At 36.5% G+C, this 20,236-nt stretch overlaps 1 pseudogene; it reads left to right on the top strand.

Moving 5' to 3' along the window:
- Positions 1 to 13,040: 13,040 nt before the first annotated feature.
- The window catches only part of LOC108541256 (dnaJ homolog subfamily B member 6-like), a 28,045-nt pseudogene continuing 20,849 nt past the window's right edge, over positions 13,041 to 20,236 (top strand).

Genomic DNA, 20,236 nt, shown 5'->3' with positions numbered 1-20,236 from the left:
CAAGTCATAAAATGAATTTCTTTAACCTGAAAAAGTTATGCATGGAAATTTTATAGCAAACATTATAATCAATGGTGAATCATTATAATCATTCACAATATAACTATTGCTATTAAACATTGGATTAAATATCATAGCCAGTGCAATAAGAAAAAAAAAAGAAATGCTATAAGGATTGGAAAGTTAACTATTATTATTCAGAAACAACATGGTTTTCTACAAAATAGGAAACCTGAAGGAATTCTGCCCGAATTATTATAATTCATCATTTGGGGAAATAATGCAATAAATTTGTTAAGTTTCTGGCAAAGTTACCAGTTATAAGATTAATAACTAGAAGTCAGTGGCATTTTTATATAGCAGCAACAAACAGCTAGAGAAAATTTAAAACGTACTATTTACAATAGTAAAAGGAAAAGAAAAGTACCCAGTAAGATTCTAACAGAAAGTATGTAAAACATGTTTTGTTTGGTTGGTTGGTTTTTGTTTGGGTCATTTTGAGTGTGTTTCTTAAGACAAATCAAACAGAAACCTAGGCTGTCCTTTTAGTGGGGTTTCTAAAGGGAGTAGAGGTAAAATGGATATTTTTAATACAGACTTGCATCCAATCCTTTTTTCTTAAGTCCCACCTGTATCCTACTTCCAGAATAACAGGGGTCAAGAACCCTGAAGCTTTGCAGATTCTTCAATGGCAATTACTGTGCTTCTAAATTTTTCCCACTAATGGCTTTATTCAGATTTCATGGATCTGCTAAATCAGTTACCACACAACCATCCACCATTCAGATTCGACTACCTTCTCCTCTCTCATCCCTTTGCCCTGTAGCATTTCCACTTCCCCAACCACTTTTTCTTCCCTTCAATCCCTTGACAGTTTTTTGAGAGTTTCTGGGAGAATGTGGAGTTGAGTATGTGTGTTTAATTCTCCATTTTTACCACCAGCCCACTCTAATTTTCTACAAGCATATCTCTGAGAGAAATCAGGTATTCACTTGGAAATCAGGTTAATCAAGTATGTATTTGGTAATGGAAGAAAAACCATGCTCTTTTTTTCCCAGCAGGGTTGATTGTTCCTAGAAATTCTAACCAGTGGACAGCAACACACTAATTGGCTTAGCCTATATGCCACCTTTATTTAACCTGGGTTGAGGGTATTACCAGTGACTGAGTCAGGGTCAAGTATAACAAATGGTTCCAGAGGGGATACCAAAATGTTGCTCTTTGGGGCCTGTTTAAATGTAGACTTCCTCTCAGGAGTAGGGTGAGAAGAATCTAAGGCGCCCTACCAGATCCCCCATTAAGCAGAACTTTGATGGTTTTGTGAGGCCAAAATAAACAAAGCATGACAGCAGTGATTTATGCCTTTCCCTCTTCTCATGACTGAGAAGAAAAGATATACAGTAATGTAATGACATGCCTTTTGGACTTCCCCTTTTGCAACTGATGTTTAATATGCACTGGTTGCTACTGCTGTGCTTTCTCAGGTTTTTCATATTACACATGTACCTCAAGGTGATTGTTCACAACTGACATAGTTTTAGAAATACTTTTTAATTATGATTTAAAAGATAATAGTTGTAAGAACTTTACTAATTTAGGCTGTGGATTCTTATCTATAGCTGAACAAAATTACACTCTAATTTCCTTCAAAACTTGTAATTTAGCACAGAATCAAATCTTTCCTTTCATCTTCAGATCTTCTGCCTAGTTTCCAAATCCCTAGAGATCAATCTAATCCTCTAAGGTTCTCTTCCTTTTAACTCTTTCCTTTTTGGGATCTCAGATCATGAACCCTCTTTTCAAAACCTATCGTCGAAGGACTGGCATCAAATCTAGGACAACATTTAAAATGTTGAACAATTGATCTAATGACCACTGACCAAGGAGATTTTGTTTCTATATTCATCACAGGTGCCCCTGTATCCTTGGAAAATACCTTAAGCCCAGCTTTTCTCCCCTTTGTAAATAAAAATTATAGTATTTGTAATCAGTGTCTTTATGCAGGGGAAGCGTGTATAGAAAGAAAAATATATAAAGGTATCAGTGTGTACTATTGTTCCCAGTTTTCTATGGTTAGTACTGAAATGCTATGAAAAAGAGAATAAAATAAAAGTGAAAGGAGAAACAAGAAAAAAGAGACAAGAATGAGAATTATATACAAGAATATAAAGTGATTCTTTTAGAGGGAAATGTAGACATAGATTTCTTCAAGAAGCTTCTGCCCAAATAAGTGATACAGGAAAATCATCATGAAGTATATATAACAAGCTTAATAGAAAACTAACAAAGCAGTGAATAAAAATAGAAGGGAGACTTTGTTATCTCAATTGGAGAAAATGGGAAGTGAGAAGTTTATTGTGTAGAAATAGTATTTTAAACAAGCCTTAAAAAGATATTTTTTAATGTTCAGAAAAGAAATGTCATGCTGCTGTATTTATACCTTAAAAAAATCATCTGCTTGGCTTTTTAAAAATTGAACCTGCTCTTGTTTCAACGTTATATCCCCCTTGAAGCCTTTCCCAATTTCCAAAACACAATTAATTACTCTCCCCTTAAGGTCTCATAGGACTTTGAAGTTACTTGTCTTGTAGCATTGCAGTTAACATTTTCTGTGTTATTCCTCCCCTTAGGACTTGAGCTACTCTAGGAAAAAAAAATATGACTTATTCTTTTAACCCCAGGGCTGAGATCCGTAATACGAATAAAAGAGAATTTTCTTTTTTGTTCTTTTCCACTATGTATTGCCTTTTTAAGGTGGACATTTAACTAGACATTCAAACTTGTTTATGATAATGTCTCTTCACACTTATTTACAAGATATTTATCATTTCTTTTACTTAATTAAGATACTAGCTCTTTCTAAAATTCTAATTCTATTACACCAAATATATATTTTATATAAAATAAAATGGCAATAACATCTATCTGTATTTGGTGATGATGTTTATCTTCCATATAAACAGACAGAATTTCTTTATCAGTGTATTACTATAACAAAGTTAAATGCCTTAGCAGAATTTTTTAAAAGTCACCTGTACCTGACTGCAAGTTGTTTCCATGCAGGACTGCCAATGGCAATACCCTGTTTCAATGAGTAGTTTTCTAAATTTGAGGTATATCTTGTCAGAAACCAGTGGAGAGAAAAAATATAATTATTCCAAACTTTCACAACACAGTTGACTCTTTTACAACCTCCCCTTACCCCCCAAATAATTGTCTAAATGAAAGGAATACAAACAGTAGGGTGGTTTTGTTTTGTTTTGTTTTGTTTTGCTTTGAAATGCTTGAGTTAATCACTCAAGGGAGAAAAAAAGTAAATGACATAGTATAACTCCATTGACACAGGGAGAAAGCACGGGTTAGGCTATAGATCTTAAGATTTCCTGTTTGGTTCCCATTTCAACACTTCTGTCATTAACTGTATACCTTGGTCCATAACATTTTAATCTCTCTTAGACTAAAACATATACAGGACAATATGATAGTCAATCCTCTTTCCAATACTTCTGCTAGTGCTCCCACCTTATAACAAAGCCTTTTTCTATTTCTGTAAACCAAGTACATTGGTTGGGATTAAATCCTGACCCACCCCATAAAGAATTCCAGTCTACACCAAGTAGCATTACGGGGAAGGTCTAGCACGCATGTGTACATAATCACACTCCATGCCCTTAGGGTTGGAAATGTGGTTATATCTGATTATATAAAGCAGCTTTGAGCTGGTGATAGGTTAACATTAAAAGGATTAAGGCTTGCTTTGACATGGGCTGACATACAAAAATTAGATTTAATGCTAACAGCTGGAATGCTCAAGAAAATAAAGAGTAAGTAAGGGAAAGACAAATGGTGTTAAATTAGAGCAAGTGGGTGTTAAAGGCATGCCCAGGATTATTTTCAACTCAGCTTTAAAATGTTTCAGTCAATGTCTAAAAAAGATAGAGTTAGCATCAATTCTCATCAATGATTATAAAATATAGAAAAAAAAGTCTCAGGTGGAAATTTTCATCTTGCAAGGTAAGTATTGTACCATTGCAAACTTTTTTTTTTTAAAGAGAAGTGACTAATCCTGGAGCTTTTAAGTACTTTCAGCTTCACCACACTTGAAAACATGCTAATATTTTAAAATCTAGAAGACCTGTTAAGTCTTAGGAGGCAGATTTATTTTTCTCTCAGCATGTTAGCTAGAAAATTAACTTATAGGTCTGAGCCACACAGGTTAACTTTGATTACAAAGCTTTTGATGGCTGATGTGGAGTGCACCTCAAGGTATATTTGCTGAGCTGCAGGTGGTTGGTAAGAACCAGGACATAGTATCCATAAATTCCTTTTCCCCTATATACCTCTGTGCTCTGTGGACTGCCTGTGTCAGGGTCATAGGACTAAGGGTAGGGCATATTAAAAATGCAATTATTTTGCCTCCACTCCAGACCTACTGAAGCAAAAACTCTGAGAGTGGTGCTTAGGAACAAGCACCCTGAGTGATTCTCATGCTTACCAAAGTTTGAGACCACTGACCTATTTTCTGACTATTCTCAATATTCTCTATACTCGATCTCTCATCTTATTTTTACTGGAAACAAAACAAAACAAACAAACAAACAAAAAAACATACTTGCTAAACATTGTCTTTCACTGGCTTGGGTGGTGGGCATTACTAAAGTTTGAAGTCTTCACTCTAGAAGGTCTGGTAGATGAGATAAACATGAAAACAAAATGTGCCCATGCTGTTGACTTTGCCTGAAGTGCTACCATCATCCCTTCCCCTTACAGCCCTGCTAAATTCCTTCCTTTTCATTCTCAAGACTCAGCTGCTGTAGCTCCTCCTATTGACTCTGAAAGCAGAGATCATTATCTCCTCCTTTGGGCCATTATTTCATATTACTCTGAAATAGACAAACTATAGAAGTGCAATTATAGTGTGACTGAAATTGTCTCCTCTGTAAAACTGCTCACTTGAGGGTAAGAGAAAATTTCTTATTATTTTATCCCCACTTCCTAGGTGACTCTCTGGCACAGAATCAATGTTCCATCATTCTTGGTGAATGAATAAGTGATAAAGAGAGTCCACAGGATTTGGGGAGGTGACTAAATTTTGAAAGCAGCATGAATTGTGGTGAGATACTAAAATTAAATCAAAATACAGTAATCTTCAAAAGTTATAGAGACCCACATTGCCTATACCTAACACTGTATTGGACATTGGTAAATTTGCCCCTTCTATGATAAATTAAAGGGTGAACCTGGGAAGTTCAAGAACAGAAGAAGACAGACGCTTGATTTCCTTCCCTTTGGTGGTTCTGGGGGCTTGGTAAGGGCAATTAATTAGCTGTTGATTAACTCAATTCCTTTAAGAATGCTTATTTTTACTTTCAGCTATTAACATCTTAAAGTCTCTGACAAGTATAAGGATAAAGATTTGTGGGTCTGTGTAATAATTATTTGATGCACATAGCCATGTGCATAAAACATAAAATGTTTTTTATGCTTTTAGAACTGAAAGTCTTTAATATCTTTAATTCCAGATGCTAATCCATCTAGTTTTACAAATTCCTCTATCTCTGGGCTTTACAGACTATAGATTATATTTTATACTAGTAAGTATCATTAAAATGCTGATGAATTATCATGTCACTGATTCTAAGATTTACTTTTTAAAATATTTCACATGGCAGAATTCAGGATTGTCTTAAAACTGATGACGTCTTATTTTAAATGAAATATTGTAGCTTTACTCCTATCAATAGTAACACTAAACAACTACAAGGGATCTCAAATGCTATAGCTAAAGCTTGTAAAATATATAATTAAATGTATACTTAGCACATAAAGAACTTGCTTGTAAGAGAATTGAAAAACAAAATTTAATGAATTTCTGTCTTGTAATAAAGAAGACACAGCACTTTATTTCTTAAGCTATGAAACAGACCTCAAAGTTTAAGGTATATCTTTATCTTTTTCTTTCACACCTGAAGCTATGACTTTGCGAATTGTATGTCTTCAGAAATTAAAGACTGACTGAAAGTTTATTCCAAATCATGCACATAGGGAAGTACTCTCTGGGCTAAGGAATGTAACTTATGTCAGAAATACAAGCATACCTTGGAGATACTGCAGGTTTGGTTCTAGACCACCTCAATAAATTGCAATAAAGGGAGTTACACAATTTTTTTGGTTCCCTAGTGCACATAAAATAAATGTTTATAATATACTGTAGTCTATTAACTGTGCAATAGCATTATGTCTAAAAATAATTTGCATACAGTAATTTAAAAATACTTTATTGCTAAAAAATTCTAACCGTCATCTGAGCCTTCAACAAATTGTAAATTTTTTTGCTGGTGGAGATTCTTGCCTTGATGCTCATAACTGCTGACTGTTCATGGAGGAGGTTGCTGTGGCAATTTCTTAAAATAAGACATCAGTGAAGTTGGCTGCATTGATTGACTTGTTTCACAAAAAAATTTATCTGTAGCATGTGATGCTGTTTTATAGCATTTATTCACAACAGAACTTTCAAAACTGAAGTCAATCCTCTCAAACCCTACCACTGTTTGATTATAAGTTCATGTGATATTCTAAATTCTGTTGCCATTTCAACAATGGTCACAGCATCTTCATTAGGAGTAGATTCCATCTCAAGAAACCACTTGCCCATCCATAAGAAGCAACTCCTTATCCATTCATGATTTCTTATGAGAATGCAGCAATTAAGTCACATCTTTAGGCTCCACTTTTAATTCTAATGACTTTGCTATTTCCATCAAATCTTCAGTTACTTCTTCCACTGAAGTCTTGAACCCCTCAAAATCATCAATGAGGATTGGAATCAACTTCTTCCAAACTCCTGCAAATGTTGATATTTTTACCTCCTCCCATGAGTCACAAATGTTCTTAATGGCATCTAGAATGGTGAACCTCTTCCAAGAGGTTTTCAATGTACTTTGTCCAAATCCAACAGGTATGGCAGTTATAGTCTTATGAAATGTATTTCTTAAATAATAAGACTTGAAAGTCAAAACTACTACTTGATTCGTGGGCTGCAGAATGGATGTTGTGTTAGCAGGCATGAAAACAACATTCACCTCTTTGTATATCTTCATCAGAGCTCTTTGGTGACCAGGTAAGCAATAATATTTTGAAAGGAGTCTTGTTTTCTGAGCAGTAGGTCTCAACAGTGGGCTTAAAGTATTTGATAAACCATCCTGTAAACAGATTTGCTGTCATCCAGGCTTTGTTGTTCCATTGATAGAACCCAGGCAGAATTGATTTAACATAATCCTTAAGGACTTTAGCATTTTTGGAATGGCAAATGAGCACTGGCTTCCCTTTAAAGTCACCAGTTGCATTAACTCCCAACAAGAGAGGTAGCCTATCCTTTGAAGCTTTTAAGTCAAGCACTGACTTCTCCTTTCTAATAATGACAGTCCTAGATGGTATATTCTTCCAACAGAAGGCTGTTTCAACTCCATTGAAAGCCAGGTTGGCTTTTTGTTAGTTGGCCTTAAAGAAGAAGTAGCTGATTTGTCCAGACCCTCACTCTTAACCTCTGTGCTCTACAGTCCTCTACAGCCATTTCCTGTGAACCAAGGTAGGGAGCAAATTTGATCTGCCTCCAATGATGATGAGGAGGAGGTTGTGACTGGTGAGTTTTTCTCTTTAATGAAGGCAACAGAACACAAGTACAGAACAGGAAAATGAGTGCAGGGCCAGAAAGTGTTTCTTGTCAACCTTTCTTTTCATTTTTAAGCCCATGGAAAGAAACATGATTGTAGTCTTTCTACAAGTAGAGGTATACCCACTGGTTCAAAATATCTTCAGAATGAACACAAATACACATCCTTAAAACTCTTCTGGCTTCAATTTGTGAGAAGGAGCATTATGAAGGTAAACAACTTGGCAGTTTTATAAAAAGTACTCAGAAAATAATTCTTTGTGTCTCAATTGTGTACATTTTAAAACTGATGTTGATGAAATATGAAAACAAGTAAATGAGTAAAATTTTGAGACAATCAGCATACTTCTATTTTCTATAAAATAGATACGGTTGACTCAGGCAACACAGTATTGAAGTGCCTGGGTCCACTTATATGCAGAGTTTTTTCAATAAATCTATTGCAAAAATTTTTGGAGATTTGTGACAATTTGGAAAAAAACAGAGGAGTCTTGCAGCCACAAATATTGAAAAAATTAAGAAAAAGTTAGATATGTCGTGAATGCATAAAATGTTAGTAAATATTATTCTACTAGTCACTTACTACCCTAAAACATACACAGATCTTATATTAAAAAGTCAGATTTATCAAAACTTATGCACATACAGCCTCACAGGGTGCCTTTTGCAGTTGAGAGAAATGTAAACAAATGTAAAGATGCAGCATTAAATCATAATTACATAAATTAGCTGTAGTATATACTCTACTACTGTAATAACTTCATAGCCATCTCCTCTTGCCACTGTGGTGAGCTCAAGGGTTGTATCTGCTTAAAACACCATGTGATGCTAATCATCTCCACATGAGCGGTTCATCTTTCCAGTAAACTGCATATCCCAATAAAAAGTGATCCCTCACAGTTTTTGCATATTTTTAAATTGTGGTTAGTGTAATACCATAAACCTTGAATAATGCCGTGGGACTAATATAAAGTGCCACTAGTGATGCTGGTAGTGCTCCCAGGAAGCAGAGAAAAGTGGCATTATAAGAAAATGTTGAATTGCTTGATATAGATACCATAGATTAAGGTCTGCCCTTTTGGTTGCCAGCCAATTCAAGATAAATCCAGCAAAAGAACCACCGTAAGAAAAAGAAGAAGAAGAGGAGGAGGAGGAGGAGGAGGAGGAGGAGAAGAAGAAGAAGAAGAGAAGAATAAGAAGAAGAAGGAGGAGGAGGAGGAGAGGAAGGAGGAGGAGGGGAGAGGAGGAGGATGGCGCGGCGGCAGGAGGAGGAGGAGGGAGGAGGAGAGCACTTGTGAAACTGTCACTGCAGCTATGCCAACAGCATAACAACTTTGCACTTTTTGTGAAGTATTTTTTATCTCGTTTTGAAAATGCAGCTTTTATGTGGGTGCAGCGTTGTTATAAGAAAGGCATACCTATCGGCTCAAATATGATTCAAGACAAAGTAAGGTCATTATATGAGAAAAATGGAAAATAAAGTGAAGGATCTAAATCTAGAGAGTTTAATGTCAGCAAGGGATGGTTTGATAATTAAAAAAAAAAAGGTTTTAAAATATGAAGATAACAGGAGAAGCAACTTCTGCTGACCAAGAGGCTGCAGATGAGTTCCTAGAAACATTAAGAAAATCATTAAGGAGAAAAGGTATTTGCTTGAACCCATTTTTAATGCAGACTAAAGTGCCCTATTTTGAAAAAAATGCCATGAAGGACATTAATTAGTAAGGAAGACAAGTGAGCACCAGGATTGAAGGCAGGAATGGATAGGCTAACTCTACTGTTTTATGCAAATACAGTCAGGTTCATGATCAGGACTGCCTTTACCTATAAAGCTGCTAACCCCCAAGATTTGAAGGGAAAAGATGAACATCAACTGCTAGTCTTTTGTTTGTATAACAATAAGGCCTTCACACTGAGAACCTTTTTCTGGATTGGTTCCATTGATGTTTTTTCCTGAAGTCAAGAAGCACCTTGCCAGTAGGAGATTACCTTTTAAAGTTCTTTGATAGGGGACAAATTGAACAATGCCCCTGGTCACCCAGAACCCCATGAGTTCAATGCCAAAGGCATCAAAGTGGTCTACTCACCCCCCAAACACAACATCTCTAAATCCAGGGGGTCATAAGGACCTTTAAGGCTCATTACACACAGTACTCTATGGGGAAAGGATTATCAACACTGTGGAAGAGAACCCTGACATGGAGAACATCGTGAAAGTTTGGAAAGATTACACCATTGAGGATGCCATTGTTATTATAGAAAAAACATAAAAGCCATCAAACCTGAAACAATAAATTCCTGGTGAAGAAAACTGCATCCAGATGTTGTACATGACTTCACAGGATTTATCACAGAGCCAATCAAGGAAATCATGAAAGCGATTGTGGACACGACAAAAAAAGGTTGGGGGGAAGGGTTTCAAGATATAGATCTTGAAGAAAATCAAGAGCTAATAGATATCACACTAGAGGAATTAAAAGATGATTTGATGGAGATGAGTGCTTCCAAACCTGTGACAGATTATGAGGAAGAAGATAGAGAAGGAGCAATGCCAGGAAATAAATTGACATTAGACAATCTGGCAGAAGGGTTCCGATTATTCAAGACTGTTTTTGACTTCTTTTACAGCCTAGACCCTTCTTATGATAGAGGCACTGAGACTAAAATAAATGGTTGAAGAAGGATTGGTACCAGATGGAAACATTTTAGAGAAATGAAAAGCAAACAAGTTAGACAGAAATTACAAAGGATTTCTGTAAAGTTACACTGAATGTGACCTGCCTGTCTTGCCTCCTCTTTCACCTCTTTCATGTCTTCCGCCTCCACCACTACTGAGACAGTGAGATCAACCTCTCCTTCTCTTTCTCCTTTTCAGCCTAGTCAACATGATGACAAGGATGAAGGCCTTTATGATGATCCATATCCACTCAATAAATGTAAATATATTTTTCTTTTCCTTACGATTTTCTTTCTTTTTATGATTTTCTTAATAACATTCTCTTTTCTCTAGCTTACTTTATTGTAAGAATACAGTGTATAATACATATAGCACACAAAATATGTCTTAATCCAACTATTTATGTTATTGGTAAGGCTTGTAGTCAATAGCAGGCTATTAAAGTTTTTGGGAAGTCAAAAGTTATATGTGAATTTTTGACTGCACAGGGTGTGGTGTTGGCGCTCCTAACCCCACGTTGTTCCAGGCTCAACTGTACTCTATACACTACCTCATCTAAGAAGACCTTCCAGATTTTTCCAAATAGAATTAACTTTGTTCTCCTTTCTGATTCTCATAAAATTTGGTTGTATGCTCATTTCAGCCTTCCCAGTATTAATTATTTGGATATCTATATCCCCTAAAAGATTGCGAGTTCCAGGAGACGGGATGTCTGTTTAATAATAATGATAATAATTATTACAACTGACATTTAAATATTATAAAGTTTACAAACAATGCCTACATACATTTTCTCATTTTTTCTTTTTTCCTCACATGAGCCTTGTAATAGCTTTGCATTTTTTTTCAGCACTGCATATAATACTTTGCATATAGTAGGCTTTCAAAAATATTTTGGGGCTTAATTAAAATTAAAACTGGATTGTGTGGGTTGAATTAAAATGCTGCCAATTCTCTGAATTTTATGTCCTGTAAAGCAATTAAGAGAGGGAAAGAAGATTTTGAATAATTTCACTTTTCATTTGTATACAACCAATATATCCCTAAAACAAAATTAAGAAAGTATTCATTAGACCGTTAAAATTAATTATGGCAACATCTAAATAGGGCAGGTTTTAAAATATGTATTTATTTATCTACTAGGTCAGAACATCTCTTCTTTTTCCTGCCTCCTTTGTTTGTTCACTTGAGTCTTGGTCAGTATTCTATAAGCTACACATATAGCATGTACATTGAGGAAATGAAAAGTCACACCAGGCTTCAAGAAAGTGATTCTGTTGGTAACCAGGACCAAGCCGTTATGCCCATTCAACCCACTTTCTTTTAGAAGACACAGCTTCTCGTAGCCCTTCGGGGCCTGCTTAAATTCGGACATTTCTCTATTGGAAAATGAACTGAAGTTATCAACCTACATTTCACTACACAGATCACTAGTAACTACAGCTGAATTATAATCTCATATGATAACTATCCCATGAGACAAAAGCTTTCTCACCATTACGCACTCGAAGTAATCAGGTTTTTCTGCCAAGACTCTTCTATTTTCATGAGCAATTTAAAAATCACTTACAACTCAGAAAATAGGTCACCGCTTCTTTCAATTTTGAAGACAGTTGCAAGCAGTGTCTACCCCATGTCAAAAACCATTTCTTATTTTCATGGGACTCAGATTGCCAATGGCTCTCTGGAACAGAAAGGTCATTCAAAAATAAATGGAATGAGAAGGTGGCTAACATAAAGAACTAGAGTTTTTTTAAAATGAAAAACAAAACCTGAGAAGAGTACTTAGAAGCTAAATACTATTAGAATGAGAGGTAAGACTCCTGGAAAAACAATAAAAACAGAATAGAGTTGAGAGACAGAAAGGAAAGCAATGAATTAAGAAATGATTAATGGTGTTTGCATGTAGAGTACATGCAAGAAGAGAAAGAAATAAAATAAATGGTCTTGGAATTCCACCTACAATTCAGACATTTCTCCTGTAGGCATTCAGAATGTATTAAACAAAAGTAAAACTCTGCCAACAATAATGGCTGCGTTTCCACAGTCCTTTGATGGACCAGAGCTTGTTTTAGGGAATAAGGAACGAACGAAGGTTTTTATGCACATGGTGACATGGTCTATTTGTGATTTAGAAGGGCCCCTTCTGGCACATTATAGAAAAATTATTGGAAGGGAAAAATCAGAATAAAGAGTTGTAAGACACTGCAGTATTCTAGAAATGAGAGAAGAGTCGAGAATCCAAAAGTGACATTGAATTACAAGGAGATAACGAAGAGAAAAGACATTAGGAGATAAATTCAATTGAACTCAGTAACTCCTGGGCTAAAGAAAGTAAAAGGGAATAGCATAAAGCTAGGAAGAGAGCTCATTATTTTACAGTGCCTTGGATAGATGGTGGGAGGGGTGTTGACGACATTAATCAGGAAATGGAAGAAAAGAGAAGGAGATAATGCCTTGAGAAGATGAGCATACTCAATGGAGCTGACCTGAACTCAGTTGCAAATCATATCATCCACATGAAGGCAACAGTTGAAATAAAAAGAGTGTCCATAATATATTAGAAGAAGTAACACTTTTAAAAATTTGTGGAAACACATTTATACTAATAGACGGATTGCTGTTACAGTAATTCAATTGATTTCCATTATTCATTAAGTACATAATTAACTTGAGAGGCATTAAGATATAATGGATAGGTATGTCCTGCTTTACCAGCTTAGAGCACAGGAAACTTCTAACATTCAGAATAGTATGACTGAGCACCTTCCCATCCTCCTTATGACAAGAAGGTCTATTTTCCCTCCTCACTACTGAGTTCTAGGGATCTGTCCTTCTTGCTAACCTTCACTGAGAGAAAAATAAAAGCACTTCATTAATCTACCCGAAGCCCCCTTCTTTGCCACACCACACTACTCTGGAAGGCATTAACAGTTATGCACCCTGGGCAGGCCTCCACATGGAGAGAGAAGCCCTTCAGAGGCCTGCCTATCTGCAACAAACTAAGTTGAAGCTTCAGGGCCCCTCACCTTCAAGGGCCCCTGCCATGTCCCTGGAATGGGCCCTAGCAACTTCATATTCTGAATTTTGTATTCTTTTATTTTTAAAGAAGGAACCCAATATGTTATAAATTCAGATCCAACAACACCTGAATTGGCCCTTTCCCACCCTCTCACTGCTGCTCTGAGAGCAGCTCCTCCATCCTGGGGAAGGAAGAAGCAGTCTCCTGCCTCTCTGTCCAGTTTATGGTTGTGCCATAAGATGGTAGACCTGGGATTCTCAGGTACAACTCTTCAGTGACAGCAGTGGAGTTTAATCATGGACAAATGCAGGAAGTATGCATGGTCCTCACCTAAGATGCTTAAATTATTGCACATGAGCTGTGATCTGATGCAGTGTTTCCCACATCACCCCAGACTCTGATATGAGTGCTAGGCACCAGTTCCAGCTTTTTCTCTTCCAGAAGGGTTCCCCTAAGAGTCTTCTGTCGTTCTTACTGCCAACTGGTCTCAAACTAGGACACCTCAGCAACCAGGCATTGTAGTGACATTGAAACTCAGAGCTTCAGGGTCTCCTTCCCATTTCTCCCCAAAGTCTCCTTGGCCTTTATGCAAATTTGAGCAACTTATTCATCACCAGAAACCTCCAAGTGGAATATTTTTAAGGCAGAAAGCCAGGCACCACCTGCCTTCAGAGCTAAAGTTCCATGTCTTACAAGCCTAAGAGGGAAAATGATACTTTAACACCTTTCCTTCACAAAAAAAGTGATGCCCATTTCATTCATATAATTGAAATGGGCCATTAAATTTTTTTCCAGAACAAAAAAAAGGCAGCTTCCATAATATATTTTTCTAGATAGATGTACATATATTTTGCAAACTTTAAATAGCCTCATCTCATTCTCTTTGTTTTTTTTTCTCTCTCTCTCTCACACCACACCTTGTACCATTAAAATTCTGCTTAATTATATTTCCCTCAAAATAAATAAAATATTTATTTAGAAACGTACCTGATACAAACTAGTGTTATCCACTACCCAGGGCAAGGCTTTATGGTTCTGGGACTTACAGGATCACCTTGAACTCCTAAAATATTGCTTGATTTTATCAAATACACAGTGGAAATCTCTAGTTGTGAATATACTGAAAATAGCCCTTTCAATGCTTCTGTGAACCTAATGGAACCTAAACTGAAAGCTACCACCTTGATTTAAACTTTGAAGGAATGTGAATAATTAAGGAGGCATATTCAGGATTTAACTATTTCAGAAGGATAAATGTCTCACATATGAACTTGTCTTCTAATTCAATTAACTTAAATGATGTAAGAGTTCATGTTTCACTGAAATACGATTTTTTTCCCCACTATTTTGTTTTTTCTGGAAAAAAATGCAAAATTTTGCAATATTCTGCTTTTAGAAAATGAATCCAGCAGCAATATTATCTTTTATTTTCTACCTTTAAAAAACCAAGTTGGAGTTTGTTTTACACATTATTTTAAAACTTGGGGATAAGTAAACTTTTAAATAGGATATCAAAAGACAGCAAAATCTGTAAGAATGTTTTAAAAATGAGAAGTGAGGGGGAGACTAACTCTACGAACTATTAAAACATGTTGTAACGTTAAATCAGGAGTAGTGTGAAGAGGCGAGGACGACCAGGATCGACCAAAGCCTGCGTCCGGCAACTATGCCCTGCCGCCATCACCCCCACCATGCCCAAGAGAAGGGCTGAAGGGGATGCTAAAGGAGATAAAGTCAAGGTGAGGGACGAACGACAGGGAAGATCTGCGAGGTTGTCTGCTAAACCTGCTCCTCCAAAGCCAGAGCCCAAGCCTAAGAAAGCCCCTGAAAAGAAGGTAGAGAAGGTACCCCATGGGAAAAAGGGAAAAGCTAATGCTGGCAAGGAGGGGAATAACCCTGCAGAAAATGGAGATACCAAACAGACCAGGCACAGAAAGCCGAAGGTGCTGGAGATGCCAGGGGAAGTGTATGCATTTTTGATAACTGGGTACTTCTGGTGACTGTACAGTTTGAAATACTATTTTCATCAAGTTTTATAAAAATGCAGAATTTTGTTTTTTAAAGCTATGTTGTTAGCACACAGAACACTTCATTGTTGTTTTGCAGGGAAGGGGCATATGTCACTAATAGAGTGTCTTCGAAGCTGGATTGATGTGGGGAAAACACTTTTGCCTTCTAGTTTTGAGAGACTTCCTCTTGGCTTCCAGGAGGAAGGATTCCCTGACTTTGACACACATGGCCACCTTGGCACAAAACCTTGTGGTATGGAAAACAAATTCGTTTTATGTCCTCTCCTCCTTTTCCACCTTTCAGCATAGACTTAACTCCCTTAAACCCAGACATCTGCTGGGACCTGACCCCCAGTAGTTGGTTATCGGTGTGTCAGGCAATCTGGACTTTCCAGTGATGCCACTGAAATGGCACCCCTCAAAAGATTAGTGGTTCTATTTCTAGATTGTAGAGCTTCAGATAAATTCTGCCATTTTCATTTCACTTCCTGAAAGTCAGGGTCGGCTCATGAAAAGTTGTTAAACAACATGCTGAATATGAAATGTCAACCCTCGCTCTAAACTTTCCCTGTTCAGAGCATCAGATGAAGGCTTCTTTGGATTTTATAGTGGCTTTCTGATTTTTGGTAGTCCATTGAAGAAAGGAGTTTGAAAGTTGTTGTATACTGTTAGAGATTGCCTACCCATGTCCTGCCTGAAATACCATGATAGTTTATGGAAAGTATCTTTAATAAAGCTGGATGCAGTTTGGCTTGAAAAAAAAAAGTTAAATCAGTGTGACAGTAACAAAAGCATATTATTAATTAAATACATATTGGCTATTATTTTCAATGATATTGTTATTATAAAGACTTCTTATATCATCCCCATCCCCTGAAGCAGCGGTTAGTCACCTAAGGTATCTGAGTCTCCCTTGTCAGAATTCTCAGTTTACCGGATTGCATATTTGCTTTTACTCAGGAATAAAAGCTTGAGTGGCCGCCTCTGACTCAGCTCTGGTCACGTGTCCACAGGAGACTCTCTTGCTAGCATCCCCTCGAACTCCTAAAATATTACTTGATTTTATCAAATACACAGTGGAAATCTCTAGTTGTGAATATATTGAACATAGCCTTTTTGATGCTTCTGTGAACCTAGGGAACCTGAAGTGAAAGCTACCACCTTGATTTAAGTCTCTGGTGTAAAATTCTTTTGCAGTTCTCCTGGGGAAATTCACTTTTGGAGGAATTGCTTTTGCTTCTGTATGAGTCCCTCAGCTCTGTCATGTTATCACTGATCTGTTTGCCTCTGCTTTCTGTGTTCCAGAAACCCTCACTGTCCTGGCCTGCAAGTGGGGTCCTCCTGGATTTCCAGAGTTGCTATGTGTTTTATTTTTAAAATTTATACTGTCATTTCAATGGGATCTGGGAAGAAGGGGAGGGCTCTAAAATGGGGATATAGTCTACTTTGTGGAAGAACTCTTTTATGTTACATAATCAAATCAATTATCTCCCAAAACAAGTTTTTTCTTTGATATTTACTTATATTTTTCTTTGGATAATATTTGGCATTTTGTATCTAATTCTTTAATTAGCTTGATTTTTTTCCAAATATGTAACCTATTATCCTAGTAACATTTATAAAATTATTAATCATTTCCTCTCTTTTCTCTTTAAGAAAACTCATATATGCATGTTTATATGAAAACATGTCTAAAATATAATGACTAAAAAAAGAAGTTGCAGATAAATTAGTTTATGTTTGAAAAAAGGGGAGAGAATTTTTTAGGTCACTATATATTATGCATTATATATACTTGTATATAAATAGAAACATTACGGTAGGCTGGAAATCAAAAACTGTTAATTTCTTTTGGAGAGTAGAAATGGGAGAAAGTCAGAGGTGAGGGAACATAATTTCAGGAGCAGAGAGAGTGTGAACTAAGAGAAACAGCAGCCAACAGGTGGTTGGCAGAAAAAAAGGGCTAGGACCTGCTGATTCTAGTGTTTGCTGAAAAATAAAATCAGCACACATGTTCACGAATTGAACATTTAAAAACATAGCTAACATGTATTGAAATCTTACTATCTGCCAGGTCCTGTTCTCATAGCTTTATATGTACTGATTCATTTACTTCTCATAATAAATGCGGGTAAGTACTACTCATCACAACCGTAAAGACAGGGAAACTGGAGCACAAAGTGATTCGGTAACTTTTCCTGTATATGCTGTATGGCCCAACCAGAACTTGACCCCAGTTGATGTGGTATTAGAGCCCCCCTTAATTGCTATGTTCTATTGCACAGCCTTAACGATCACCTCCTGAGACTGAAGCTTTTCTCACACACTTCTTACAGTCACCAGTGCTCCTAAAAGCAGAACCTTTATTCTAACCACAGAAATGAAAAGCTTCACTTTGAAGAAATGAAATATACTCTAAAGATGAACACTATGTTATTTAAACATTCATCTAAAAGTATAGTCTGGAAATGCAGAGTCAAAAAATATTTGAGAGAAACCTAGAGCAAAGAAAACAAATTCCAACAAAGAGATTTAACTCCCAAGAAAACAGAGTTAATATATAAAATAGAATAAAGTAGCCTAACAAGTCTAATTCCTATTTTCAGAGATACAAGGGGATGTGTTCACACATACTACACAGATTGGAGTTCTTGATTAAAATATGATTACTGAAATTAAAAACGGATTATCTAACAGAATGAACATAAAATATCAAGTTAGTGAATTGAAAGACTAAGGAATTCTCTCAAGATATGATGTGAAGACAACAGCATAAAAGTATGGAAAAAATATTGAAATAGAATCAGAAGTTCTGTGATAGGCAGAATAAAGATTCCTCAACGATGTACCACATCCCGCATCCTAATCCCTAGAACCTGTTTATGTTACCTTACATAGCAAAAGTGACTTTGCACCTGTGAGTAAATTAGGGATCTTGATATGGGGAGATTATCCTTGGATTACTTACATAGGCCCAATGTAACGGCTTACGTAAGTAGGGTGCCTTATGTAGGGTCCTTATACATGAAAGAGCAAGAAGGATCAGAGGCTTAAAACAACACAGATTTATTATCTTAAAGTTCTGTAGTTCAGAAATCTGAAATGGGTTTCACTGGGATAAAATCAAGAAGTTGGCGGGGCTGCATTCCTTTCTGGAGGATTCTCTAGGGGAGGATCCATTTCCTTGCCCCTTCCAGCTTCTAGAGGCTGCCCCCATTCCTTGGCCCTTGGCCTCCATCTTCAAAGCTAGCAACAGGGGGTAGAGTTCTCACATCACATTGTTGACTTTCTCTTTTGACTCCTTCTTCTACATTTACAAACTCTTGGGTCCATCCCAAGAGTCCAAACCAATCTGCCTATTTTAAGGTCAGCTGGTTAGCAACTTTAGTTTCATCTACTATCTTAAATTCCCCTTTGCCACATAAGGTAACACATTCATAGGTTCTGGGAATTAGCACATGGGCATCATTAGGGGACCAATATTATGCCTACTAATCTCACCCCTGCTCCTAACTTTAAATGCCTCCCAGCTTTACAGTGTAGATCATTTCAGGCATCCCCAAACTTCTACCTTTAAACTTTCCAATTCCAATGTACTCTTGGAAGGTGGGGTTTGGTGGGTGGCATAGCGTTGTAGTTTAGCGTACGCAGACAAAAATATACTGGGTGTCCTGTCCAGTGCACTTTTCAGGGTTTTTCAGCCTTTTGTGGGCTTTGAGCTACTTTGCAATTCTGTAAATTGTAGAAAACTAGAAAACTGATAATAATGCAAATGACTTTGTTTATAGAAATGCAAATATTGTCTAGGGGAATACAATTTATTATTGCCCTATAGATATTGACCTAATTTGCCAGTTTGTATTCATTTTTCAAGTCTTAGCATGTCTATGCATTTGTTTTCTCTTTGAATACTCCTTTGAAATGATTTGTAACATTTTATTGATTCCCTCATTAATGAGTTAAATAAAATTTTGCCACCCATTCATAATTACACCCCTTTTAAAGTTTTCCTTTAACAGTAAAAATTTTATTATAAATGTATAGTCACTGGAAAAATTTCTTCAACTCAGATGTCCATAGAAATGTAGTTAACTATTTGTTAAAATTTCTCTGATCTCCTTTACAAGAGATCCCACCTACTCGTTAGGGATGGAGTGGTGAGCAATCTAATTTACCCAAACCAGATTAAAATTTAGTCTTATTCAGTAATATAAACTCAGGTTTAACCCAGTCTTTTCCACTCAATCTCTCAGTTTCCCTCCTACTTCTTTTCACTTCTCTTATGTTTATAGAGAACAGGGTAGGATTATAATGACCTAATTACTTCCTCGCCGGATTCTCAGTGGCTCTGTAGACCACTCTAAGTCTTTATTCCATCTTGCACATGGCCTCCAGCCTAGAGGTCCATGCTAAAACCTCATTTCTCCCCAGCAGTCTCCATGAGGGGCCCAGTGCTTCTCAACTCAGTGTGGACACCATGCAGACACCCAGAGAAGGTTGGGAGAGCCAGCTAGACCCTCTTTTAACCATTATCACACAGTTTGTCTGAGAGGAGGAATGTGGGATTTAAAATGCGTAAAATATGCTTAAGTATTTTTTTTTAAATTTTATGACAACTAGAGATGTTTTAAAGTTTCAATTGAAAAAAGAAAAAAAAAAATCTGGAGCTTTACACCTGAAAGCGTAAATAATGGTTCTTCTAGACAGTGGAATTATGATGGGTTTTAAAGTTCCTTTTCCTTTTCTTTGTTTTCTGATTTTTTAGTAAAGAATATATAAAACTTTTTGTTTAGGATTGCCCTGGCTATTGCAGCTTTTTTTTTTTTTTTTTTTTTTTTTTTTTTTTTTTTTTTTTT

The sequence above is a fragment of the Rhinopithecus bieti genome, unplaced genomic scaffold (assembly GCF_001698545.2).
Source record: "Rhinopithecus bieti isolate Rb0 unplaced genomic scaffold, ASM169854v2 scaffold_20307, whole genome shotgun sequence".
Taxonomy (NCBI): Eukaryota; Metazoa; Chordata; class Mammalia; order Primates; family Cercopithecidae; genus Rhinopithecus; species Rhinopithecus bieti.
The sequence above is the reverse complement of the archived record's forward strand: the minus strand, read 5'-3'. Positions and strand labels throughout refer to the sequence as shown.